At 41.7% G+C, this 25,879-nt stretch overlaps 1 protein-coding gene across 1 annotated transcript in view; it reads right to left on the reverse strand.

Moving 5' to 3' along the window:
- Positions 1-25,879, reverse strand: part of LOC144686467 (microtubule-associated protein 2-like) — a 355,161-nt gene that overhangs the window by 216,537 nt on the left and 112,745 nt on the right. Inside the window, exon 3 of the mRNA XM_078551724.1 lies at positions 25,565-25,613. The gene's annotated coding sequence lies outside the window, so the exon portion shown is untranslated. The remainder of the gene's footprint in view (positions 1-25,564; positions 25,614-25,879) is intronic.

The raw sequence follows: 25,879 nt of genomic DNA on the forward strand, positions 1-25,879 counted from the left end.
ACTCAACATTACCATTGCTGAATCTCTGACCATCAACATCCTGGGGGTTAACATAGCAGAGACTTAACTGGGCCAGCTACGTAAAAACTGTAACTACAGAAGTAGCTAGAAGTTAGGAATTTTGTGGTGAGTAACTCACCTCCTGACTTCCCAAAGCCTGTCCACCATCTGCAAGGCTCAAGTTCGGAGTGCGACAGAATACTCTCCATTTCCTGAATGTGTGGAGCTCCAACAGTACTTAAGACACTCAACACAAAGTAACATGCTTGACTCATCACCACCTTAAACATTCACTCCTTCCACCACTTGCACACTGTGGTAGCAGTGTGTATCGCTACTAGATGGACTGCAGCAACTCTTCAAAGCTCCATTGACACACCTTCCAACCTACAACCTCTGCCATCAAAAGGGCAGCAGATGGAAGGGAACACTCCTCCAATCATACATCATGCTGACTCTCAAATATATCATTGCTCCTTCACCAACGCTGGTCAAAATCCTGGAACTCCCTTCCTAACAGCACACTGGGTGTACCTGCAACACAGGGACTGCAGCGGTTCAAGAATGCAGCTCACCACCACCATAGCAAGGGCATTAATGGATGGTCAATAAAGACTGGTCTTGTTAGCAAGGCCCACATCCCATGAACAAGTAAGAAAAAACGCATTGGGTGAAGTTCTGTCCCTTACACAGCCAAATGGGAACTGGATATATTGGGTCCCGATTTCTAAAGGTGTCATAAATTTGGTAGTTTTTAAAATGCCTCTAATACAGAATTAAGTTCTCAGGATGGATCTGTAATGAAATGTTGCTTTCAAACTAAATCAACTCTAATAATTCAGTTTTATCAGTTCCTGAGAATTTTGCAGCGAAATATTTAATTGACAGAAATAGAACACCACAACATTTTGCAAAACGTTAACTGAAATGAGAAGTGTTGATAGAAACCTCAGCCAGTGGCTCTGCTGTCCTGACCTTCCTCCTAAAAGAAATCATTGCAAAGGTGGCATTATGTAAGGACTAAAGAAAAATATTTAAAAGAAAATTTACTTTAACAGTAAGCACAAATTGGTCCACAGTACAGGGATAATCTAAACATCTTTACCTTTGACATCACTACACTAGAGAGCAATATTTTATTTTGCAAGTATGTGTTTCTTTAAAGCAAGTTCGAAAATCTTGACAATTCTTGCAGTAACAAATATGGAAGGTGAAAAAAAGATTCTTTGTCAATGCTTTTCCTCTTGCACTCATCAGGACAATTTACAAGAGAATACCAATGTCAGGGAAACAACGTATTGATAGTATATGAGAAGGGAGTGCTGATTGGTTGGCAAGTGGAATCTGGTAGAGGCGTTGCCATGGAGAACACACCAGTTGATTGTGAATGACAGTTAAACTGCCAAACATTGTTTGAAATTTAAACCAGGCAGCTTGACAGTCTATGGCTGTCACTTATTTTGTACACACATTATGCCTGTTACAGTTAAACATGTTCTTTCTTTCTGCAAAGAACAGGGCCCTGTGTATCAATATATGTAGTTTCTGATACAGGTAAATGTGCCACACTGCGAGCCCAACTGAAAATCTGGTGCATTCTTCATAGCAACGCCTCTACCAATCAGAGTCCACTTGCCAACCAATCAGAACTCTCTTCTCACACAGTACAAATGTGTTGTTTTCCTTAACATTGATATTTTCTTGCAAATTGTCCTGATGAGTGAAAGATGAAAAGCTTCAACAAAGTTTCTTTTTTTCAGCAATACTCAAGTTCTGTACTACCAAGCAACTAAAAATATGGAGGGGCTATTAAACAAATAGAAAGAAAGGGAAAATCAAACATATAGATGACAACTTTTGGTGCAGGAAAAATACTTCTTTATCTTTCTGTCTTTCCAATTACATGAAACATGATCCTCATCAGAAGTCTCAGTCACGTGTCAGTCATAGTGAAAGACGAGGTAATTGAGACAATGGATTGATAAAAATTGGCAAAGAGCAAGTATTAGAAAGATTGTCCATAATTAAAACTAATAAATCACCAGGACTGGATGTGACGCATCAAGGGATACCGAGGGATCAAAGGAGGAAATTGCCATAATTTTCTAAACCTCCTTAGATACAGGTGTGGTGCCAGAAGACTGGGAAATTGCAAATGCTACATCCTTGTTCCAAAAAGGATGCAAAGATAAACTTAGCAATACAAGCCAGTCAGAAACCTTGGTGGCAGAAAATCCTTGAAAAACAATAATCTTGGCTAAGACTTGGGAAAATGTGGATTAATTAAAGAAGGCCAGCACAGGTTTGTTAAAGGTAAATCATGTTTAATTAACTTGATCAAATTTTTTAATGTGTTAACAGAGAGGATGAAAAGTAATGCGAGTGATGTGGTGTACACGGATTTCTAAAAGACAATTGAAAAAATGCCACATAGGTTTGCCAGCAAAGTTGAAGCCCATGAAATAAAAGGGGCAGTGACAGCATGGGTACAAATTTGGCTGAGTGACTGGAAATGAAGCACAGTACAGACAGTTCTCGACTTTACAGCGTTCGAGTTACAATGAACAGCACTTGCGACGTTTATAAATTGTCACCCTGTTTTGACTTTCCCACATCAGTTTCGACTTTATTACGTCACACGAGGGAACAAGTTTAAACGTCCATACGTGCGCATTGACGTTTTGTGCCACCCACCTCCCTGACTCAGGACACTCAGTTGCTGTTCCAATGCCATTTTTACTTGGTGAAACTTTGTGCTTCCAAACTTATTCTTAAAATTTAGCGTTTCTTTGTCATAGTAATGGCAGGAAAGCATAAATCTGGTGCAAGTTACATTTCTTCTTCTAAGAAACGTAGAACAATTACAATGGAAATAACTAAGAGGTCCAAAAAAGGTGAGACGCACACTGAAATCGGTAGGGCCTTGGATACCCCCTGAATGACTATCATGACCATCTTGAAAGACAAGCTAAGAATTCAGGAATATGTCAAGGGTTCAGTTCCTATGCAATCAACTGTGATAACTAAGCAGCATGTTGGACTTAATGCTCAGTTGAGATACTGTTAATCGTTTGGCTGGAGGACCAAAATTAATGCTATGCTCCTCTGAGCTTAAGCACAATTCAGGAAAAGTCTAGGAGTTTTTATGATGATCTAAAGAAACAACAGTGGGAGAGTTTTAATGCTGAGCATTTTAATGCAAGTAGGAGGCGATTTGCGTGTTTTAAAGCAAGGGCCAATTTGCATAATGCCACGATCTCAGGTGAAGCTGCCAGTGCTGTTGAGGAGGTAGCTCATGCTTTTCCTGAGACATTGGCTGAAATCATGGAAGAGGGTGGGGATTGTGCTCAGCAAGTTTTTAAATGTTGACGAAACTGGGCTTTTTGGGGAAAAAAATGCCATCGAGAACCTACATTGCCAAAGAGGAGAAATCCATGCCAGGGCGAAAAGCTGCTAAAGATTGGCACCAAGCAAAAGAGTGAGCCTATGCTGCAGGTGACCTTAAACATAAACCTTTGCTTGTGTACCATTCGGAAACTTCAGAGCTTTCAAAGGATGTTCCAAGGCTGGGTTCCATGGGGGGGTGGGGTCAGAGGTGCATAATTCAACCTAACGCCCACTGGCCCACATGCCTGCAGAGCCCATCCACTGTCCTTAATTGTATTGGACTCCTGAAGGTGACATCCTAACTGGCTGCTTGCTCGAAAAATTTCCTCCAGGATTCCACTATGACCACCTCTGGGTCCTCAACCTAGAATTCAGCCCGGCATTGAGATCTGGGCACTGGAACTATAATTTAGCCCATTGAGTCCAATCATGGCTTTCAAATGGGAATTAGATAAGTAAGTACCTGACGAGAAAAAATTGCAGGGCTACAGGGAAAGGGTATTGTCGTGGAACTAGCTGAGGTGTTCTTGCAGACTGATTGCACAGACATGACAGGCTGAACGGTTTCCTTCTCTGCTGCAATCATGTTATGTTTCTAAGTTCAAGACTGATGTGCCCTCTGCAGACATGTAAATAATATAAACATATACTGTGGCCAGACTAGTCCAACATAGAGGAGGGGGAACCCTTTCTTGTAACAGCCTGTGACTGTGGCCCTCCAGTCAAGTGGGTCCATGCTGGGCTGCTCTGCAGGATGCACTGCTGACCCCCACTGCACCCCCCTGCCAAACCACCGGGAGGCCACCACCATTCCAATACAGGTTCTAACTGCATCGGGGGGCCCATCTGGAGGTGTGTGTAGACTGCCTCACAGATATCTGTCACTAGAGGGGAAGGTGGGTGTCACCCTCCAGAAGCAGCTCCCTGAAAATATGCCAGATGCAGACACGTGCTGGCAGGCTGGCACACAGGCAGGTAGCAAGAACTTGCTGGAACAGCTGCCCTCAAACCTGCCTCCAGGATGAAAATTCTCCAGTTGAGGCTGAACCAGTGTTTTATGAAGGTTAATTTTATCTTCCTTGCTTTTGTTTTCCATGGCTCTATTTATAAAGCCCATGATCCTGTGTGCCTTTTCAGCGACTTTCTCAACTTAATGTATTTATGTACCATATTCAAATTCCTAGCGCTATACACCATATTCTTTGAGTTCACCAGCTCTGCAACATTTGCACTGACCACATCACTGCACGGAAACATCGTATTCCCCACTTTGAAGAGGAATTCTGGTAAATCTTTAAATCATTCATTTTTTGTTCTTTTATAGAAATATATTTAATTTTGACTACTGATGTGAACCATCAAAATTACAGACCATCATATAAAACACCCAATTACACGAGCATCGTGCAATTCACTTCCTCGTTATAGGATTAGTTCATCTGGTAGCTGGCACAATGCACCAGACTGATGTGGTGTCCTTTGTTCATAACTATAAAACTGTCTCTTTTTCAAAGCAATGAAATGATAAGTATGGAACGCATGGCCAGCAGTAGTTTATCATAACAATAAAGTATCAGGATCTTGCACTCTAATATTCACCAGCTGCTATTTCCATTCCCAGGAGGTACCTGCTCAGATCAGAATCAGAAAACAGTTTTAATTAGGGAAATCCTTGAATATGGATGAGACTACAATCTCATTCTTTATCCTCATAACCTTATACATCCAGTGATTCAAATCTAAAAGGCTCAGAATCCTGTCACAATCAGGACCATTATGTGAATGGTCGACTGAAGCATATTACTAATCATTTTATGTTGTTAAACCATCAGATGAAAATGTCATGGAAGCTGCAGAACATCCTTAAATTTCTTAGTATGCTTCTATTAATTTTAGCAGAAAAGTCATTTTACATTTGCCCAATAAGCAAAATAAGTGGCTATAGATTATATTACCCATAGTTCCAAGTGACATTAGTCTAACACAAAGGTGTTAGACTAATTCTTTCTTTTTTGCTAACCCTGCAGCTTCTCCCCACAGACCAACCAATTCCACATGGTGCAGAAACAAAGAGAAGGTGCTTGCAACTGCATGCATCCCCGCATTTCTACACCCAATGCACAATGATCTTAGTTCACCGGGGAATATAGACAATCAAGGTTCTATTTCCATTTTTTCTCCTTGGGTTGATTTAAATAATTATTTAATATTTTTGAAATCCTAATTTCAAATCAACAAGGAGGCATACATTTAATTTTTTTAGGGGCTGCTTATTTCGACTGGGCTCAATTACTAGAATATTGAGGGATAGCCTGTGCTGAAAACTATACTAATTTGGCCAATGTAAAATAATTCACTTTAACGAACACCCAGATTGGTATCAAGTCTAATTCTAAACAGAATTCTTAAAAAGTTAGCATGGCACACATTTGGATTCATATCATTGCATATATCCACATTTACAAACTAGCGAAACTTGACAGCATTTTACATGATGGCATTTTATCTGGGTAGATTTGTTAATTTATTATACGAGAGAGTAAGCTCCCTCTTCATTCTCTGATTTCCCCAGATTAACTTTGGTTGACAGACTGATTTGACCAAAGCCTCTAGCAATGCTGATCTGAACTAGCTGCTAATATATGGGTGAGGTTAGCCCATAATTAACTCTTCGGGCCTGATTTTCATGGAGGAAATGGGAAGGACAAGTGGGGAAACTTCCCAACTGGCAGACATGTATCCTTTAAACTCGCTATATTTTCATTTTGGTGAGGTGAGGTGGAATGGAAGCTGGCTCATTGCCGCCATAGGCAGAGCCAAGGTGACAATTGGGGTTGGCAGATGGCAGGCTAGAATGCTCACCTCCATTTACTGGGACATCAGTGCAATTTTAATGAAGAATGTCAGGCCCTCAAACCCTCACACACCCCAAATGGCCCTCCATGCCTCCTCACACCCCCTCATATTCCCCATGTTTCCTTTATGCCTCCTCATGTCCATCATTCCCCCTCCATGCATTCGCCATAGTCAGTCACCTAGTATCCCTGGTGGGCAGACCTCAGAAATGATGTTCATAAGAAATAAACTTCTCATAATCTAATAGAGCTCTTATTCAAAAACATTTCACACTGAAATGAACTCATTCAAAAGCCATTCAAACATTTAAATCCTCAAGTAGCCAATATGTTGTAAGAACAAACATCTATTTCACTAACTACAAAGTCACCTAATCCTTTAATAAATTCTTAAAGCTATCAACCAAAATGTCTATACAGTCCCCCACTGAGATAAGTGGTTCTGGGGCTTTTGAAACTCAGCCAGGCATTCATAATGGGCTCAATAAAAGCAGTCCAAGAGCAGGTGTTTTCCACTAAGTGAAAGCTGCAGAAGGTTTCTCATTTCAATTTATAATACCTCCGGGAATTTAAATTATTAAAATTAATTATATTAGAAATTACAAGCAGTATTTTCTTGCGTTTTGGAAAAAGGGAAAAGTACTCTAATGGGTCTAAAAACATACAAAATGCTGACCAATGTGATGGTCAACTTGCTTATGCAGGGCAAAACCCAATAATAATCACTGTAATAAAGTCACATATAACTTACAATATAACACCTAATTATTGAAACTGAAAGAACAAATGTTTATTTTTATATTTCAAAGCCTGTCAATAAAAGAATTCCAGGAGCACGTGGCTGGACTGGGGTACCCCTGTGGTTCACATCTCCTTTGAGAAGATGTGAACCCCAACTATTTACAAAGGGGTCTAATTCCACTTTAATTGTGGAGGTTTTAAACTGCTCGCCTCTGCACTGGAGCCAGCAAAGAGCTCCCAAGTCAGCCTGGAAACCTGAGACTTCTCCTCTCAGTGAGGCAACTGCCTGCCCTCTACTCAATACGACCACATAATAATATGTCAAAGAAAAATGTAAAATAATGGTGCTACTTAAATATCAGCACTTTCTAAACCAGTTAAAATACTGAGCTATAGCAACAGATAGATACCTTTAAAAGCTTGCTGCTGCTTCTATCAGTGAAAAACAATTCAAAGAAACTAATACACTATGCAACTTTTATATGACTAGACCGCTTTCATATTCTCCTAAGAAGCTGCTAGAAAGAAACATCAAATAGAAATGCTAGCTGCATCAGCAGTCTAATGCTAAAATATTCTGAATCAATTTACTACTGAATCTTCAATTAAACAGAAAAAACTGTTAGAGAAACTGATGACAAATAGTAACCAAATGTTGATTCAGGTAAAAATGTCAAATTTAGAATGCTTGCTGAAGTAATAACACTCAGATTTTAGTTTCTACTTCTCATAGTTGCAATATCCTTGATCTTGAGATCATAAATTTTTACAAATAATGTAAAATAAAACAAGCCTTGATCAATCTGAATAACTTTATGCTGCATTCATATTACCGGGGCAGGCGATAGCGTAATGGTATTGTCACTGGCCTAGTAATCCAGAGACACAGGGTAATGCTCTGGGGACCTGGATTTGAATCCCGCCATGGCAGATGGTGGAATAAACCATTGCCGATTGATGTAAAAACCCACCTGGTTCACTAACGTCCTTTAGGGAAGGAAATCTGCTGTCCTTACCTGGCTTGGTTTACATGTGACTCCAGACCACAGCAATGTGGTTGCCCTCTGAAATGGCCTAGCAAGCCACTCAGTTGTGCCTTAAAAAGGCATGAAGCCGGACAGAACACCCAGCATCGACCTAGGCACCCAGAAATGACAACTGCAAACTCAGCCCTGTCAATTCTGCGAAGTCTTCCTCACTAACATCTGGGGGCTAGTGCCAAAATTGGGAGAGGTGTCTCACAGACTAGTCAAGTAACAGCCTAACATAGTCATCCTCGCAGATCCATATCTTACAGATTATGTCCCAGATACTCCCATCCCTGAGTATGTCCTGTCCCACCAGCACTGTCCTGCCGAGGTGGTGGCACAGTAGTATACAGTCGGGAGGGAGTTGTCCTGGGAGTCCTCAACATTGACTCCGAACCCTATGAAGTCTCATGGCATCAGGTCAAACATGCCATGTACTGACCTCCCTCAGCTGATGAATCAGTGCTGCTCCATGTTGAACACCACTTTGAGGAAGCACAGAGAGTGGCAAGGGTGCAGAATGTACTCTGGGTGGGGGACTCCAATGTCCATCACCAAGATTGGCTCATTAGCATCATTACTAACTGAGCTGGCCAAGACCTAAAGGACATAGTTACTAGACTGGGCCTGTGGCAGGTGGTGAGGGAACCAAGAGGGAAAAACATACTTGACCTCATCCTCGCCTGGCTACCACAGTCCATGACAGTATTGGGAGGAGTGGAGACGAAGTCCCGCCTTCACATTGAGGATACATTGACGTGTGGCAATACCACCATGCTAAATGGGATAGATTTCAAACAGATCTAGCAACTCAAGACTGGGCATCTATGAGGCACTGTGGGCCATCAGCAGCAGAATTGTACTTAAACACAATCTACAACCTCATGCCCAGCATATTCCCCTCTCTACCATTATCATCAAGCCAAGGGATCAACCCTGGTTCAATGAAGAGTGCAGGAGGGCATGTCAGGAGCAGCACCAGGCATACCTAAAAATGAGGTGTCTACCTGGTGAAACTGCAACATAGGACTACCTGCGTGCCAAACAGCATAAGCAGCAAGCGATAGACAGAACTAAGTGATTCCACAACCAATGGATCAGGTCTAAGCCCTGCAGTCCTGCCACATCCATTCATGAATGGTGGTGGACAATTAAACAACTCACTGGAGGAGGAGGCTCCACAAATATCCCTATCCTCATTAATGGAGGAGACCAGTACATCAGCTCAAAAGATAAGGCTGAAGCATTTGCTACAATCTTCAGCCAGAAGTGCTGAGTGGGTGATCCATCTTGGCCTCCTCCAGAGGTCCCCAGCATCACAGATACCAGTCTCCAGTCAGATCGATTCACTCCACATGATATCAAGAAAAGGCTGAAAGCACTAGATACTTCAAAGGCTATATGGGTCCTGACAATATTCCGGCAATAGTACCGAAGACTTGTGCTCCAGACCTTGCCGTGCCCCTAGCTAAGATGTTCCACTACAGCTACAACACTGGCATCTACCCAGCTATGTGGAAATGTCCTGTACACAAAAACAGGGCAAATCCAGCCCGGCCAATTACCACCCAATCAGTCTACTCTCCATCATCAGGCAATGGCGTGTGGTATTGTCCAGTAATCCAGAGACCCAGGGTAATGCTCTTGGGACCCGGGTTCGAATCCAGATGGTGGAATTTGAGTTCAATAAAAAGCAGGAATTAAAAGTCTAATGATGATGACAAAACCATTGTTGATTGTTGTAAAAACCCATCTGGTTCACTAATGTCCTTTAGGGAAGGAAATCTGCCGTCCTTACCAGGTCTGGCCTACATGTGACTCCAGGCCCACAGCAATGTGATTGACTCTTAATTGCCTCCGAGCAAGGGTAATTCGGGGTGGGCAATAAATGCTGGCCCAGCCAGTGACACCCTCATCCCATGAATGAATTAAAAGAAAAATATGGAAGGGGTCACCAACAGTGCTATTAAGTGGCACCTGCTCACTAATGCCTAGTTTGGATTCCGCCAGGGCCACTCAGCTTCTGAACTCATTACAGCCTTAGTTCAAACATGGACAAAAGAGCTGAACTCCTGAGGTGAGGTGAGAGTGACTTCCCTTGACATCAAGGCTGCATATGGCCAAGTGTGGCATCAAGGAGCCCTAGCAAAACTGGAGTCAATGGGAATCAGGGGGAAAATGCTCTACTGGTTGGCATCATGCTTAGCACAAAGGATGTGATTGTTGGAAGTCAGTCATCTCAGCTCGAGGACATCACTGCAGGAGTTCCTCAGGGTAGTGTCCTTGGCCCAACCATCTTCAGCTGCTTCATCAATGACCTTCCTTTCATCATAAGGTCAGAAGTGGAGATGTTCACTGATGATTGCACTGTGTTCAGCACCATTCACAACTCATCAGATACTGAAGCTGTCCATGTCCAAATGCATTAAGGCCTGAACAATATCCAGGCTTGGGCTGACAAGTGGCAAGTAACATTTGCGCCACACAAGTGCCAGGCAATGACCATCTCCAACAAGAGAGAATCTAACCATCGCCTTTGATGTTCAATGGCATTACCATCACTGATTCCTCCACTATCAACATCCTGGGGGTTACCATTGACCAGAAACTGAACTGGACTAGGCATATAAATACTGTGGCTTCAAGAGCAGGTCAGAGGCTAGGAATCGAGTAACTCACCTCCTGGCTCCCCAAAGCCCTGTCCACCATCTACAAGGCACAAGTCAGGAGTGTGATGGAATACTCCCCACTTGCCTGGATGAGTGCAGCTCCCATAACACTCAAGAAGCTGGACACCATCCAGGACAAAGCAGCCCCCTTGATTGTCACCACATCCAGAAACATTCCCTCCCTCTACCACCAACGGACAGTAGCAGCAGTGTGTACCTTCTACAAGATGCATTGCAGAAATTCACCAAGGCTCCTTAGAGAGCACCTTCCAAACCCATGACCACTACCGTCTGGAAAGACAAGGGCAGTAGACAGATGGGAACATTACCACCTGGAAGTTCCCCTTCAAGTCACTCACCATCCTGACTTGGAAATATATAGCTGTTCCTTCACTGTCTATTGGTCAAGATCCTGGAACTCCCTTCCTAACAGCACTGTGGGTGTTCCTACACCACATGGACTGCAGTAGTTCAAGGCAGCAGCTCACCACCACCTTTTCAAGGGCAACTAGGGATGGGCAATAAGTACTGGCCCAGCCAGCGAAGCCCATATCCTGTGAATGAATGTTTTTAAAAATCCTGTTTCCTGCCAATTAATACACCAATGTACCAGATAGCAATGGAAAAAACCCTGCAGCGGGGTGAACACGGATGGCCTTCAAAGATTATGCACAGCACCAAAAGTTAAATTGCCAACTTTCAAAGTTTGAGCACTTGATTTTGGTTTGTTCTGGCTGCTGTGGAAACTGCCGTGCAATATAAGAGAAGCTGACCCAGTATTACTGAACTATTCCTTAAAACTAATTTATATACATCTTTAGGGACAAAGAGACAGTGATATTAAGTGGAATTTACTTGTCATAATGCTGTCCACTCAATGTAAGCCTATGTGAGGTCATCCACTTTAGAACTAAAGATATAGATCAGGATTATTTTTTAAATGGTGTATAGCTATAAACATTGGAATTACAAAGAGACTTGAAGGCCCAGGTATACAGACAGTTAAAATGTCATGAACAAGCACAGAAAATAATCAAGAAGGCTAAAGAAATGTTGGCCTTTGTATGCGTCACTGATCAGTTCTTTAACATTTGAGATAGTCACAATTCTCCCTTTTCTCTACCTCCTCACACGAAACATAAATTGTGTAATATTTTCTTATGATTCAAAGCAATGATGAGCCCCAAAATAACTTAAAGGTGGTTATGGTGAAATATATTAATTCAATGTGAAATCAATAAGCTCTATTTTCAGAATATGGATTTTCCCCTAACCGCAGTTCAATTTTTGACTTGGAGGCTTTTAAGCACTTGAATCACAAGTCTCTTTTGAAGCTTTATAAATAAGGGCAGCAGCAGTATTAACAGTTGCTTTAGGACTGCAGTGTGTTCTAGATTAGCAAAGCATGGGTCTCCCCTCAACAAGTTTCCAATTTGAGCCAATGGAGGGAGTGAAAAACAATCTGGGACTCAATCATTTATAGCCATTCTTATACAGAACTTTGCAGCCAGTTACCCAGGAACATTTGCTGAGGCCTAGGAGCAATTCAACAGTCTTCTCTTAGTGAATGTTGCATAGAATAAGGAGATGTAAGAAAAGGATCAAGCAATAACATAAATTACAAAATGGCTGGGAATTAGTACATGCAGCCAGAGTGGGGGTAAAGGACACCACAGCGGGCCTCCATGTTGTCCAAAAAAACGCTCGAGGGCTTCAATCCTCTTGCCTTTTGGGGCCATGTCTTCTTTGTTGCAGTCCTGGGCTGGAAGCATTGAGTACTTTAAATGTGGTGCCTGGCAGGATGAAATGCTGAGGTGACAACTTGGTAGGTGAATTGGAGCCAGCCCACCATTGAAACGGCATGTATCCAAGGAATGCATAATTAATGCAGCAGGTTTGGGACGATACGCATAAAAAGCCACCATTGTGGCCGGCGGGTAAAGTGTCGTTTTTCCTGCCCGCTACCGCTCTTAGTGCAAATCTGGGGTGATTCCGTTCAATGTTGCAGGTCCATGGCCTTTCATCAGAACTGGGCAAAGCTAGAGATATAATAGGATTTGAGCAAGGAATGAGTGGGACAAGAACAAAGGAAGGTCCCACCCACCCATCGCTCAAATCCTATGGCATCTCTAAGTTTTCTCAGCTCTAATGAAAGGTCTAATGACCTGAACAGTTAACTCTGTTTCTCTCCACAGGTGATGCCTGAGCTGCTGATTTTTTCCAGCATTTTTTGGGTTTTTTATATAAAATTGCCAATGGGTAGTGCTTCTGCTCCCCCTTATCTACTAATTCTAATGTAACATCAGTTTATAGTCTCTGGACATAGTTTCAGATGTCAAACTGCAGAGATCAAATGCTGACCACAGATATTCAATGTAGAACAGGGTCAGTGTTAATGTTTGACAGGTTTTATAACAGATGAGTTATAGTAAGGGACACAATTGGTCCCCTTGAAGATCAGAGTGGTCGTCTATGTGTGGAGCCTCACGAGATGGGGGGAGATCCTAAACAGTTTTTTGCATCAGTATTTACTCAGGAAACTGGTATAGTGTATAAGGAAGGAAGGGAAACAAGCAGTAGTGTCATGGAACATATAGAGATTAAAGAGGTGGAGGTGCTTGCTGCCTTACAGCGAAAAAAGGTAGATAAATCCCCAGGGCCTGACATGATATTCCCTTGGACCTTGAGGGAGACTAGTGTAGAAATTGCAGGGGCCCTGGCAGAAATATTTAAAATGTCCTTAGTCACGGGTGAGGTGCCGGAGGATTGGAGGGTAGCTCATGTTGTTCCGTTGTTTAAAAAGGCTCCAAAAATAAACCAGGTAATTACAGGCCAGTGAGCCTGACGTCAGTAGTAGGTAAATTATTGGAAGGTGTTCTGAGAGATCGGATATACAATTATTTGGACAGCCAAGGGCTGATTAAGGATAGTCAGCATGACTTTGTGCATGGTAGGTCATGTTTAACGAACCTTGTAGAGTTTTTCGAGGAGGTTACCAAGAAAGTAGATGAAGGAAAGGCTGTGGATGTTGTCTACATGGACTTTAGTAAGGTCTTTGACAAGGTCCCACATGGGAGGTTAGTTCAGAAGGTTCAGACACTTGGTATCCATGGAGAGGTTGTAAACTGGATTCGAAATTGGCTGTGTGGGAGAAGACGGAGTGGTAGTGGATGATTGCTTCTCAGATTGGAGGTCTGTGACTAGTGGTGTGCCTCAGGGATCTGTACTGGGACCATTGTTGTTTGTTGTCTATATCAATGATTTGGATGAAAATGTGGTAAATTGGATCAGCAAGTTTGTTGATGACACTAAGATTAGAGGCGTTGTGGACAGCAAGGAAGGCTTTCAAAGCTTGCAGAGGGATCTAGACCAACTGGAAAAATGGGCCAGAAAATGGCAGATGGAATTTAATGCAGAAAAGTGTGAGGTGTTGCATTTTGGAAGGACAAACCAAGGTAGGACATACACAGTAAATGGTAGGGCACTGAGGAGTGTGGAGGAACAAAGGGATCTGGGAGTTCAGATACATAATTCCCTGAAAGTGGCGTCACAGGTAGACAGGGTTGTAAAGAAAGCTTTTGGCATACTGGCCTTCATAAATCAAAGTATTGAGTATAGGAGTTGGGATGTTATGGTGAGGTTGTATAAGACATTGGTGAGGCTAACTTTGGAGTATTGTGTGCAGTTCTGGTCACCTAACTACAGGAAGGATATCAGTAAGATTGAAAGAGTGGAGAGAAGATTTACTAGGATGTTGCCGGGTCTTCAGGAGTTGAGTTACAGGGAAAGATTAAACACATTAGGACTTTATTCCTTGGAGCATAGAAGGATGAGGGGAGATTTGATAGAAGTTTACAAAATTATGAGGGGTATAGACAGAGTAAATGCGAGTAGGCTCTTTCCACTTAGATTAGGAGAGATAAACACGAGAGGACATGGCTTTAGGGTGAAAGGGGAAAGGTTTAGGGGGAACTACTTCACCCAGAGAGTGGTGAGAGTGTGGAACGAGCTTCCATCTGACGTGGTAAATGCGGGCTCACTCTTAAGTTTTAAGAATAAATTGGATAGATACATGGATGGGAGAGGTCTGGAGGGTTATGGACTGGGTGCAGGTCAATGGGATTAACAATATTTCGGCACAGACTAGAAGGGCCGAATGGCCTGTTTTCTGTGCTGTAGTGTACTATGGTTCTATGGGCACTGCTTTTAATGAGATTATTGTCTGCAGGACATTTGAAGTCTCTAACTGAATGATGCTAGACTTTGACTTGAAAGCCACTGTTTAGTGCTTGTAGCAGACGACATAATTAGAAAGAAAACTCAACGCACATTCCAGGATGTTTTAACACTGTGCTAATTATGCCAGCTACTATTTGCAGAGTATGTTGTAAATTAACAGAAGCTCAATTTATTTGGTGAAATAATTGCTTTTTGATTTTTTGGAGTATGTTAGCTTGAATGAAAAAAGTACATTGAAATGAGCAATAAGAAAGCATTTGTTTCCTCCTGAAATTAATAGAGCACTTGAAAAGCTATAGCCGAAACTTTGAAATTGACACTAGTGCAAATGATGATGGTTAGCACTTTCTGGCTGATAGAAATGACTGTCCATTATAAGTGGGGGCATTTTAAGTGGTTGGGACTGTACTGCAAAAAAATTTAAACTATCAGACTGCATTAATTTCCAAAACAAATAGTTAAATGAAACAAACCACATTTTCATAGCAAAGATGGTTTATCTCCTGTGGCATTACTTGCTGATTAGAAGATGTCAATCTGTCTGGTGAGATATTTGAATTTAGTCAATGGAACAATTGAGTCAATTAGCATGATTATGATGACAGGCAGTGGCTAGTACAGCCATTTTTTGTCAACTGAATCAATGAGCAATGTCATTGATGATTATTCTTTTTATATTCAAAATAAGGGACTATTTTTAGTTCCTTTAAGCATTGGAAAGCATGGTTCTGTTTATGATTACATAATGGTATGCTTTCTCTAACAAGCATGCATATTGCTTATTTTTCACCCATTTAGTGTATTCATAAGGGAGAAAGCAGATTTAAAATAAGATAAAATTATATAATATTCTACACATATTGTGAATCAGAACCTAAAGCTCTGAAAAAGGGTCATGTGGACTCGAAACATTAATTCTGTTTCTCTCTCCACAGATGCTGTCAGACCTGCTAAGTTTTTCCAGCATTTCCTGTTTTTATTTCATATTTCCAGCATCCACAGTATTGTTTTCACCAGAACCTAAATAACTTGTTTATACTGTAATAAAAAAGTGTAGTCAATGTTCAGTGTCATATTGCACGTTAAATGTACAAAAGAGGTCAAAAACAAGTAATTCATTTTAATTGCATTGTCTAATTATAGGAAATGTTGTCTAATTTACCATTGTATCAGCCATTATATAATTTCTAGAATGTCCTACATACTGAATTTTCTTCAGAAATTGGAAAACATCGCTGGCATTTGGTGAGTAAGTGGTACCCATAGTCTGCCACTCCCTGCTAGATCAAATGTAATTTCAGTTGATTGCATGGTAAAAAAAATAATGATCAGCTAGGAGTAGAACTTGGCATCTGGTAATTTCCAATGTTTCCTCAGCAAGGCCTACAATTCATGAGTATGTTTTTATCAATTTAGTTCACAGATATGGAGATTGATATTTATCTGCTCATTGTAACATGTACATACAGCAATCATTGTGCAATTAAACCCACTTTAAAGCATTGGTATATTTTAGGAATTAAAACTCCCCATCTTGTTCTCCAACTCCTCTCTTTGTACGCTACACCCAATGCTCCTTGCCATCCATTGGCTCAGAGCCTACTTTCAGGCTTGGCTCCAATTGAATTAAACAACAGAGAATGGTACCATGCCAAATAATAAAGGAACAACATAAAAATATGCTTAAGTTAGCTGCTGCTGAGAAGAATGTGGCTTTATAGAGATAATTACCAAAACTCTTTCTTTTTGGGTCATGGAAGGAAAATTGTGTTCCATAAATAAGGGATTGAGGCTGTGCTGTAAGATCATGATAGAACTCTGCAGTTAAGTGTCCTTTGATTGTCCTTGAGGCGTAGATTTTAAACATTGTGGCAGATTTGGGTTAGCTGGTTTCTTGAATGCGGTCAGATGTAGATGATGTTGCAATTATTACAAGATCTCAGTTCACTGATAAGTTTCTGGTAGAGGTGGCTTCTCGAACTGGGTGTCACACTTATTCCAAAAGAGAGGGAGGAAGAGAGCAGCTTTTGGCCTGTTTCCTCTGCTGAAGACTTTCTTGACACCTGTGTCACTTGAAATCTCTCTCATGTGGAGGGACAGCCTTGCCTTGAAATGCTTCACCCATTGCGTATTTCCAAGAGGTTCTGGGCGTGTCTGTGGCTGCCATTGTTTCAATACCTGGTACTTTGCACTTTTAATGTCTCTCCTTTAGACAGCTGCAAGATTCGATGGGTGTCTGGATTATAGGAAATGTCTCTTTCATCACACTCCTCTGAGGGTGATTTGTTTGTTTCTCACCGTCACCTTGGAATGTGACCTTGCAATTTTAAGCAGTTTTCTCTATATCAGTTCAAATTGCAAAATTTCCAGTCTTTGAAAGTTGAAAAATCATATTTTCAAAAATAAAGGAGCATAGCTTTGTGACACACGTTATTTACTGCAATACACTTTTTCCACAGCTTCCAAAGATGGCATTGCAGAGATGCTACTACACACCCAAGTCAAACACAGACCGTTAAGTAAATTACAAAATCTAAGTTGCCCAATGGTTCTGTGGCTAAAGGTACCACCTAGCATAGCACTGATCCCTACAAATCCAATTCACTCCCTAGTCTTTGCAGGCTTTGTTGATCTGAGCTACAGCAGTAATAGAGGTTCTACAAATAACCTCCCTAATGGAATAAGGAGGGTTTAAAAGAAAGTCAACCAATGTTCCTGTGACCTCACTCCTGGATTAAATGGGGGTGTGGATCTTGCAAATACAGGATTGGGCTCAGCCATAAATTTCCCCCCAGCCCATAATGGAATAGTTTGCAAACACAAAGTTAACTCTTAGGTACCAAAGGACATTTAATGTAGATGGAATCTTATTCAAACACATTTCAAAAAGCAGTAACAGTATCAAGGTAAAAAAAAAATCTATTATCATTTCAACAGCCAAATATTCTGAGGAAAAATGTGAAGGAAACTCTTATTAGGTTTCTTCATAATTCACCAGTGCCGAAAAAGATGCCTGTCATGGCCATGGAACATTAACTTGAAGCGCTGAATTTGACTAACTCCAGTAAACAGCCCTTCAGCTCAAACACAATCATAATTAAAAACTGCCACTGTCCTTGAACTGCAGAGTGGAGTATTTATCCAACCCAGATCCACTGCAAATTGTATAGTACTAATTAATATGTACAAGGACAAAGAACAATGAATATGCTAATATACTAATGCACAGATGTATAAGGTTTACTTTCTGGTAAAATTGGGCTATGAAGATTTAAGGACTGAATGATGGACTGGCCTTTGACTATTCTTACAAGTATCTACTCAGTGACAGAGGCAGTGCTTGCTGTTGCCTGAGTTTATATGCAGCCAAATGTCACCAAAACACCACACAATTTCAAGAATCCTAAGGAAGAAGCAAGTACTATTGGACAGGAAGCCAATACATTCAGAAATTCTCTCGTTTATTTCCTGGATGAACTCCAGGTAGTTAATACAGCCAGGTGAAAATGGGAGGGGGAAGTAGTACATGGAAAAATCATCCCAACAATGCCAATGAGTGGTCGACAATTAACTCTGATGGGTCTGGATAAATGATCTTGCGCAGCATTGTGCTCTAATTTTCATATGGGTTTAAGAGAAGTTAAATAAATATTTTATTGCTTAGTTCTAAGAGAGATACACAGGGATTCACATTTCACTTTTGGCTTTTTTGTTCATGATTCTTCATTTCTTCATAGAACTAAGGTGCTCATTTCTGGAACTTTTAACAAATGTCAAGATGGTTAATTATCTGTTTTTTTTTATTTGTTCCTGGGATGTAGTCATCATTGGCAAGGCCAGCATTTGTACCCCATCCCTAATTGCCCTTGAACTGAGTGGCTTGCTAGGCAATTTCAGGGGGCAGTCAAGAGTCAATCACATTGATGTGGGTCTGGAGCCACATGTAGGCCAGACCGGGTAAGGATGGCAGATTTCCTTCCCTAAAGGACATTAGCGAACCAGGTGAGTTTTACGACAAATCGATAATAGTTTATGGTCACTATTATTGAGACCAGCTCTCAATTCCAGGTTTATTAATTGAATTTAAATTCCATCTGCTGCCATGGTGGGATTTGAATCCATGTTCCCATAGCCTGGGTCTCTGGATTACTTGACCAGTGACATAACCACTACGTCACCATCTAGTACTCCGTGAGCAGTGTCTAACTGAAATTTACTTTATTTTATTAGTTTAACTTTTTGACTTCAAATTAAAGCTTTAAAATCTGTAAAAGGAACTGTAGGTTAGTTAGCACTTAACAGAAACTGTCAGTGGCTGAGCAGGCACCAATTCCTGTAAGCAGGAAACTGGGTCAGCTGCTGTAATTTGGATGTAGATCCAAAAAGTGTGCTAAAGTAGCCAGTATCTGGAGTGGACACAGGACAGAATACAAAAGTTGGGAATTTGGTACAAGTTGGAATTCAGTGCAGAGAGTATTAGCTACTGTTAGATGTGGTTCTGCGATTCGGTAGCACTTGCTGAACAATCCTGAGAGTGCTGACAGCTACATTAACAAATAATTTAAGATAATCAGTCAAGTTTGTAGCGTGGCCCATTTATACTTGGTAGAAGCGACAGACATTCATGCGCAGGGGACCATTTACTGCAAACAAAAGCAATATGTCCACAGCACCTATTTTGAATTACCCAGGAGCTTAGGGAGCTTATAATTCCCCATTGCTTTCTCCATGGCATTGCCTCGGCCAATCAGAGTCAATTTTCCAACCAATCAGCATCCTTTTCACATGTGTAAATTTTCGTGATTGTTTGAAGTTTAGCGGTTTTACATTCGCCTGATGAGTGTAAGACAAAAAGCTTCATTACCACGTCTCTTTTTTCAGCAATATATAAGATTCTGAGGGAGCTTGACAACGTAGATGCTGAGACAACGGGCGAAATTTTACAGCCCTGTAGTGGAAGGGAGCAGGGCCAGAAAATGTGATGAGCCATTCAAAAGTCCATCGACTTCGGTGGGACAGAAAGATTCTGCCAGTGGGAGGGGCCGTAAAATTCTGCCCAACATTTCCCTTGCTTTAAGTTGCCCTGCCTTAACATTATTCAGTTTTAAAGTTATTTATTCTTCAGGGCCTTTTTCTCCAATTTATGTTGCAATTTCCATTTTTGGGACATGATCATGTTTTGTGCGTCGTCATCGCCATCGGAAGAGCAATGGAACAATGTTGTCAGGAGGTTTGTCTGCAACCTCAGGAGTTGGCTTGGAGATTCTCAGATCAGACCTTATTCTGCCCTGTTCGATGCCTCACTCCTGCCCTGCTTTCTACCCTGCTCATTGCCTCACTCCCTCCCCACTCGCTCCTACGCTACCACCTAGCTTACCCCTACCCAGCTACCAATCCTGCTCATTGCCTCACTCAAAATGGCCCAAAGTATTATCGATTTGCTGCTTCCACATCCAGGTACAGACACTGGGAAGCAGCCGGCTGGGGATCAGACAGGGTGTGGCCGGCTGGGGATTGGATGGGGAGCGGCCAGCTGGGGAGCGGCTGGTTGGAGATTGGATAGAAAGCGGCCGGCTGGGGATCAGGTAGAAACTCGCTATGGACCCTAACTCCAGTTTAATTCTTATGGTAAAATCTGATTCACTTAACATTGTAACGCTTTAAGTCACAATTTTAAAGAACGCAACTAGGATGTTAAGTGAGAAACTACTGTATAGACTTGGGGGCATGTTTTCAAAATAAGGGTTCTCCCTTTAAGAATGACAATGAGGGCAAATTTCTTCTCTCGCAGAGTCATTAACCTTTGGAATTCTCTACTCTAGAGAGCTGGGTTATTTAACATATTTAAGGCTGAGTTAGATAGATTTTTGATCAAAAGGGAGTTGAGGGTTATGGGCGGCGGGCAGGAAAATGGAGTTTAGGCCACACAATCAGCCATTATTTTATTGAATGGCAGAGCAGGCTTGAGAGGGCAAATGACCAATGCCTGCTCCTATTTCTTATATGCTTACTTACCAGAATGACACCAGAAGTTCAAGAATTAAATTATGAGGACAGATTACACAAGGCAGGTTTGTATTACATAGAATTTATACTGTTAGGGGATGCTTTGATCAAAGTTTCCAAGGCATTATTGGGAACAGATAAGGTAGATAAAAGAAGCTATTTCTGCTCGTTGAGGAGTCTAGGTCAAGGGGACAGAGTCTAAAAATTAAACCAGACCTTTCAGAAGCGAGCAAACACTTCTACATGCATTAGATTTGCTATAAGATCATGAACAGGACGACAACATTTCTGGTAAAGATGCTGACAGGATCAACTTGTAAGCTTAAAAATTGCATTACCAACATAGTAAATGAATATTTAACATGCTTGCACAAAATTTCTATGCCCACTATTTTAATGCAAATCTTCAGGTCTAGTGAGGGGGAGGACCTGAAGAAAATCATTAGTAGTAAAAAAAATGGTGTTAGAGAAATTAATGGGGTTAAAGGCTGAAAAATCCCCAGGGCCTGATAATCTACATCCCAGAATACTAAAGGAAGCGGCCCTGGAAATATTGGATGCATTGGTGGTCATCTTCCAAAATTCTATAGACTGTAGAGCAGTTCCTACAGATTGGAAGGTAGCAAATGTAATCCCACCATTTGAAAAAGGAGGAAGAGAAAAAACAGAATTACAGACCAGTTAGCCTAACATCAGTAGTGGGGAAAATGCTGGACTCCATTATAAAAATGTGGTAACAGAACACTTGGAAAGCATTAATGGGATTAGACAAAGTCAGCATAGGTTTATGAAAGGGAAATCATACTACTAATCTACTGGAGTTTTTTGAGGATGTAACTAGTAAAATAGATAAGGGAGAACCAGTGGATGTGGTGTATTTTGATTTCAAGAAGGCTTTTGATAAGGTCCCACATAAGAGGCTAGTGGGAAAAATTAAAGCACGTGGAATCGGGGGTAATATACTGGCATGGATTGAGAATTGGTTGACAGACCGGAAACAGAGAGTGGGAATAAATGGGTCTTTTTCCAGGTAGTAGGCGGTGACTAGAGGTGTACCTCAGGGATCAGTGCTTGGGCCCCAGCTATTCACGATATATATAAATGACTTGGATGAGGGAACCAAATGCAATATTTCCAAATTTGCTGACGACACAAAACTGGGTGGGATTGTAAATTGTCAAGGGGATGCAAGGAGGCTTCAGGGCAATTTAGACAAGTTGTGTGTGTGGGAAAACACATGGCAGATGCAATATAATGTGGATAAATGTGAACTAATGCGCTTTGGTGTGAAGAACAGAGTATTATTTAAATGTTGATATATTGGAAATGTTGATGTACAGAGGGATCTGGGTGTCCTTGTACACCAGTCAATTAAAGTAAATAGGCAGGTGCAGCAAGCAATTAGGAAGGCAAATGGTATGTTGGCCTTCATTGCAAGAGGATTTTAGTTCAAAAGTAAGGATGTCTTACTGCAGTTATACAGGGCCTTGGTGAGACCACACCTGGAGTATTGTGTGCTGTTTTGGTCTCCCTACCTAAGAAAGGATATACTTGCCATAGAAGGAGTGCAGTGAAGGTTCACTAGGCTGATACCAGGGATGGCAGAATTGACGTACGAGGAGAGAGGGCTAGACCGGCTAGATGCAGTGAGGATGTTTCCCCCGGTTGGGGGGTCTAGAAAAGGGGCCATAGACTCAGGATAAGGGGCAGGGCATTTAGGACGGAGATAAGGAAAAATTTCTTCACTCAGAGGGTGGTCAACCTGTGGAATTCTCTACCACAGAAGGCTGCGGAGGCCAGTTCACTGAGTACATTCAAGAAAGAAATTGATAAATGTTTGGATATTAGGGGCATCAAGGGGGTATGGAGAAAAAGCAGGAATATGGCATTGAAATAGAAGATCAACCATGATCATGCTGAATGGTGCAGCAGGCTCAAAGTGCCGAATAGCCTACTCCTACTCCTAGTTTCCATGTTTCTAGATGTGAGTTAATACATTCACTAAAATAGGAAATAGAAGAAATTCTTAAGAACATACTTAAGAACATAGGAAATAGGAGGAGTCGGACATTCAGTCCTTTGAGCCCGTTTCGCTATTCAATTAGATCATGGCTGATCTTCTACTTCAACGCCATTTTCCTGCACTAGCCCCGTATCCCTTGATGTTTTTAATATCTAGAAATCTATCAATCTCAGTCTTGAACAGACTCAATGACTGAGCTTCCACAACCCTCCAGGGCAGAGAATTCCAAAGATTCACCACCCTCACCACCCTCTGGTTGAAGAAATGCCTCATCATTAGTCCTAAATGGTCTACCCCTTTTTCTGTGATTCTGGGTGGAGTTTTTCATGCCCGTTGGCAGCGGGCATGTTTGGCGGCATGAGTGGACTATATGGCAAGAATGCCAAAAAGCAGTTTCACAGTGTCATGAAACCAGTTTGCATTCGTCCATTCTACCCATCAATGGTGGGCAGTGTTTCCTGCCGTCGGACATCAGGAGCTTCATTGTAATACATCTGCATGGTATTATAAACCCAGCTTGCTGGGATCATCCCCCATGCTGGATCATCCGAGATATAGGCGTGATTGCACACCAACGTGTTTCACAACTGTACATTAGCGACCTGCATCTGGCGAGCTGCACTTCGCTTAAGACTTCGAGGTTTGTTTGCGTAACTTGCTTCAGGCAGCACTCACAGTCATCAGCGCCAGGCTTTGCAGGCAGTACCACATCACTTTTACAGGGGCTCAAGGGCAGGTCTCTACCTAACAGGCCAGCGGTAAAGCGGGGGTGGCTTTTCAATGGCAGCAGGGCTAGGGTTTGCTTAGGAAAGGGGGAAGAAGTGGCCCCAGGCAAGGGAAGAGGCTGCAGGGCGAAGGCTGAACTGGGGAAGGAGGTTATTCCAGATTGAAAGACAGAGGTGGGGGCACAAAGTGATCTGTGCAAGTGGCCTCAAGATGGTGAGGGCTGAGGCGGCAGTCTCCAGAGGAGATGAGGCCAGATGGAGATGTGAGGGTGTGTATGAGTGGTGATGTCCCTTGAACTGGCAGTGAGTGAAATGCCAGTGAATGTGTGATGCGCTTGTGAGAGTTTAGGGTGATAAGATGGTTACCTCACCTTGGTGGCATGGGTGAGATCATTCATTGTCTTTCTGCGTTGGATGGCCTACCTCTTCTTTGCAGCATTGGCACAGATCACTACTGCCATCGCCTACTGAGCTGGAGTGGTGAGATTGCTGGACCTCCTGTGGCCAGAGCAGGGGCAGAGGACAACACAGTGGGCCTCCACAGCATCCAAAAGGCATTCCAGGGACGCATCACTGAATCAGGGGGCGGCAGTCTTTTTGCCTTTTTGTCTTCTATATAGCAGTCCTGGGCTCAAAAGCCCAGAGGTGTGTTTGCCGCTGCACTTTAAATATGCCACTCGGCGTGAGGAAGCAGCAAGGTAACAACGTGGCAGGCAAATGAAAGCCCACCCACGATCGAAATGCCATGTTTGCCGGGAATGCATGATTAATGAGGCGGAATTGGGACAATACAGCACGAAAAGCCACCATTGCAGCCAATGGGCAAAACATTTTTTTTCCTGCCCACTACCGCACTTAGTGTGGATCTGGGACAATTCTGCCCCTGGTTCAAGAACTGTCCACCGACAATGCTAACAGTTTCTAGCTATAGTTTATTACATGCAGTTAAATCCATCAGTACAAAATTCCATTATTCCCTCCCCACTATCCCACACCCTTCTCCTAAAAATGCTGATTCTCTCAATGGTACAGTTTCAAACAATCCTTTTTAGCTCACCAATCTGGTCATTTTCCAAATACAAGTCTAGTCAGTGAGTGCTGACAATGTCTGATTATAAGATCATCACAACTGATCTCAATTCTGTTCTCACCTGAACATGCATTATACTGAAAGGCAGGTCCACCTATATTTAAAAAGTAGGAGGACACCTTTAATGCAGACTGGATAGAAGGAAAGAGATCTTAAGCTGTACTAGAAACATTAGAAGTGGGCCAAGAAGAGTAAGACTCACAGCCCTCAGAATTTGGCACAAACAAGCAAAGATCATAAGGTATTTATAAAAATTACATAGGAAAACATTCCCACTAAGAACCAGAGGCTTCAACTGATCCATGGAAAGCAATGAGAAGCTAAATTGTTTGCATGTAGGCAATCTAATATAAGTTAGCTTTATGTTTAGTGCTTCACTTAAACAAAAATTACATAAGACAAATTGAAAACACTCATATTACAACATTTAAACTGAATTATGGTGGTAAGTTTGATAAGATGTTTAAAATATCTAAATGGCAGAAAAAGAAAACAACTTTGGAATCAGACCACAATATCCATTTAATCATGCAGTCCCCCATTTTGTTCCTCACAGTATTCACTCTTTCACTGTTGTCTGACAAGCATGTGTGTGAGACTGACAAAATGTAATGTAGATTAGATTTGCTTCTCTCTGAATAAAATCTTCCACATTTGAAAATGCAATCACAAACATATTCACCGCTAAATATAAATTGTTGTACAATGAGCAACTAAATAAATAATACTTCATTTCTAATGGTAGTGAATGATATAGCAATCGCTTTGCATCATTATACAGAAAAAAATTGAAGCTCATACCTTTCAAGCAGATCTTTCACGTTTTCTAATTTGAGAAATCCACTGTATTCTGAAAAAATCACATCAGTCACAGAATAAAAATGCAATTCATCATCATACCTAGAGATGGTTCTTTTTTAAAATTACTAATGTTCTAATTGTTCTAATTCAGAAATTGCAAGTACGAATAATCTTACCAGCTGATACACTGAACTGCATAATTTGCACTCCTAAATGGCTGCATGGAAATTCTACTGTATCCTGATTCAGTCCTTCGCGCGCACACAAAAAAAAAAGGCCCAATTGACTCTGCTAGATCAGAAGCTACTGCAAGTG

The sequence above is a fragment of the Cetorhinus maximus genome, chromosome 11 (genome assembly GCF_964194155.1).
Source record: "Cetorhinus maximus chromosome 11, sCetMax3.hap1.1, whole genome shotgun sequence".
Lineage (NCBI taxonomy): Eukaryota > Metazoa > Chordata > Chondrichthyes > Lamniformes > Cetorhinidae > Cetorhinus > Cetorhinus maximus.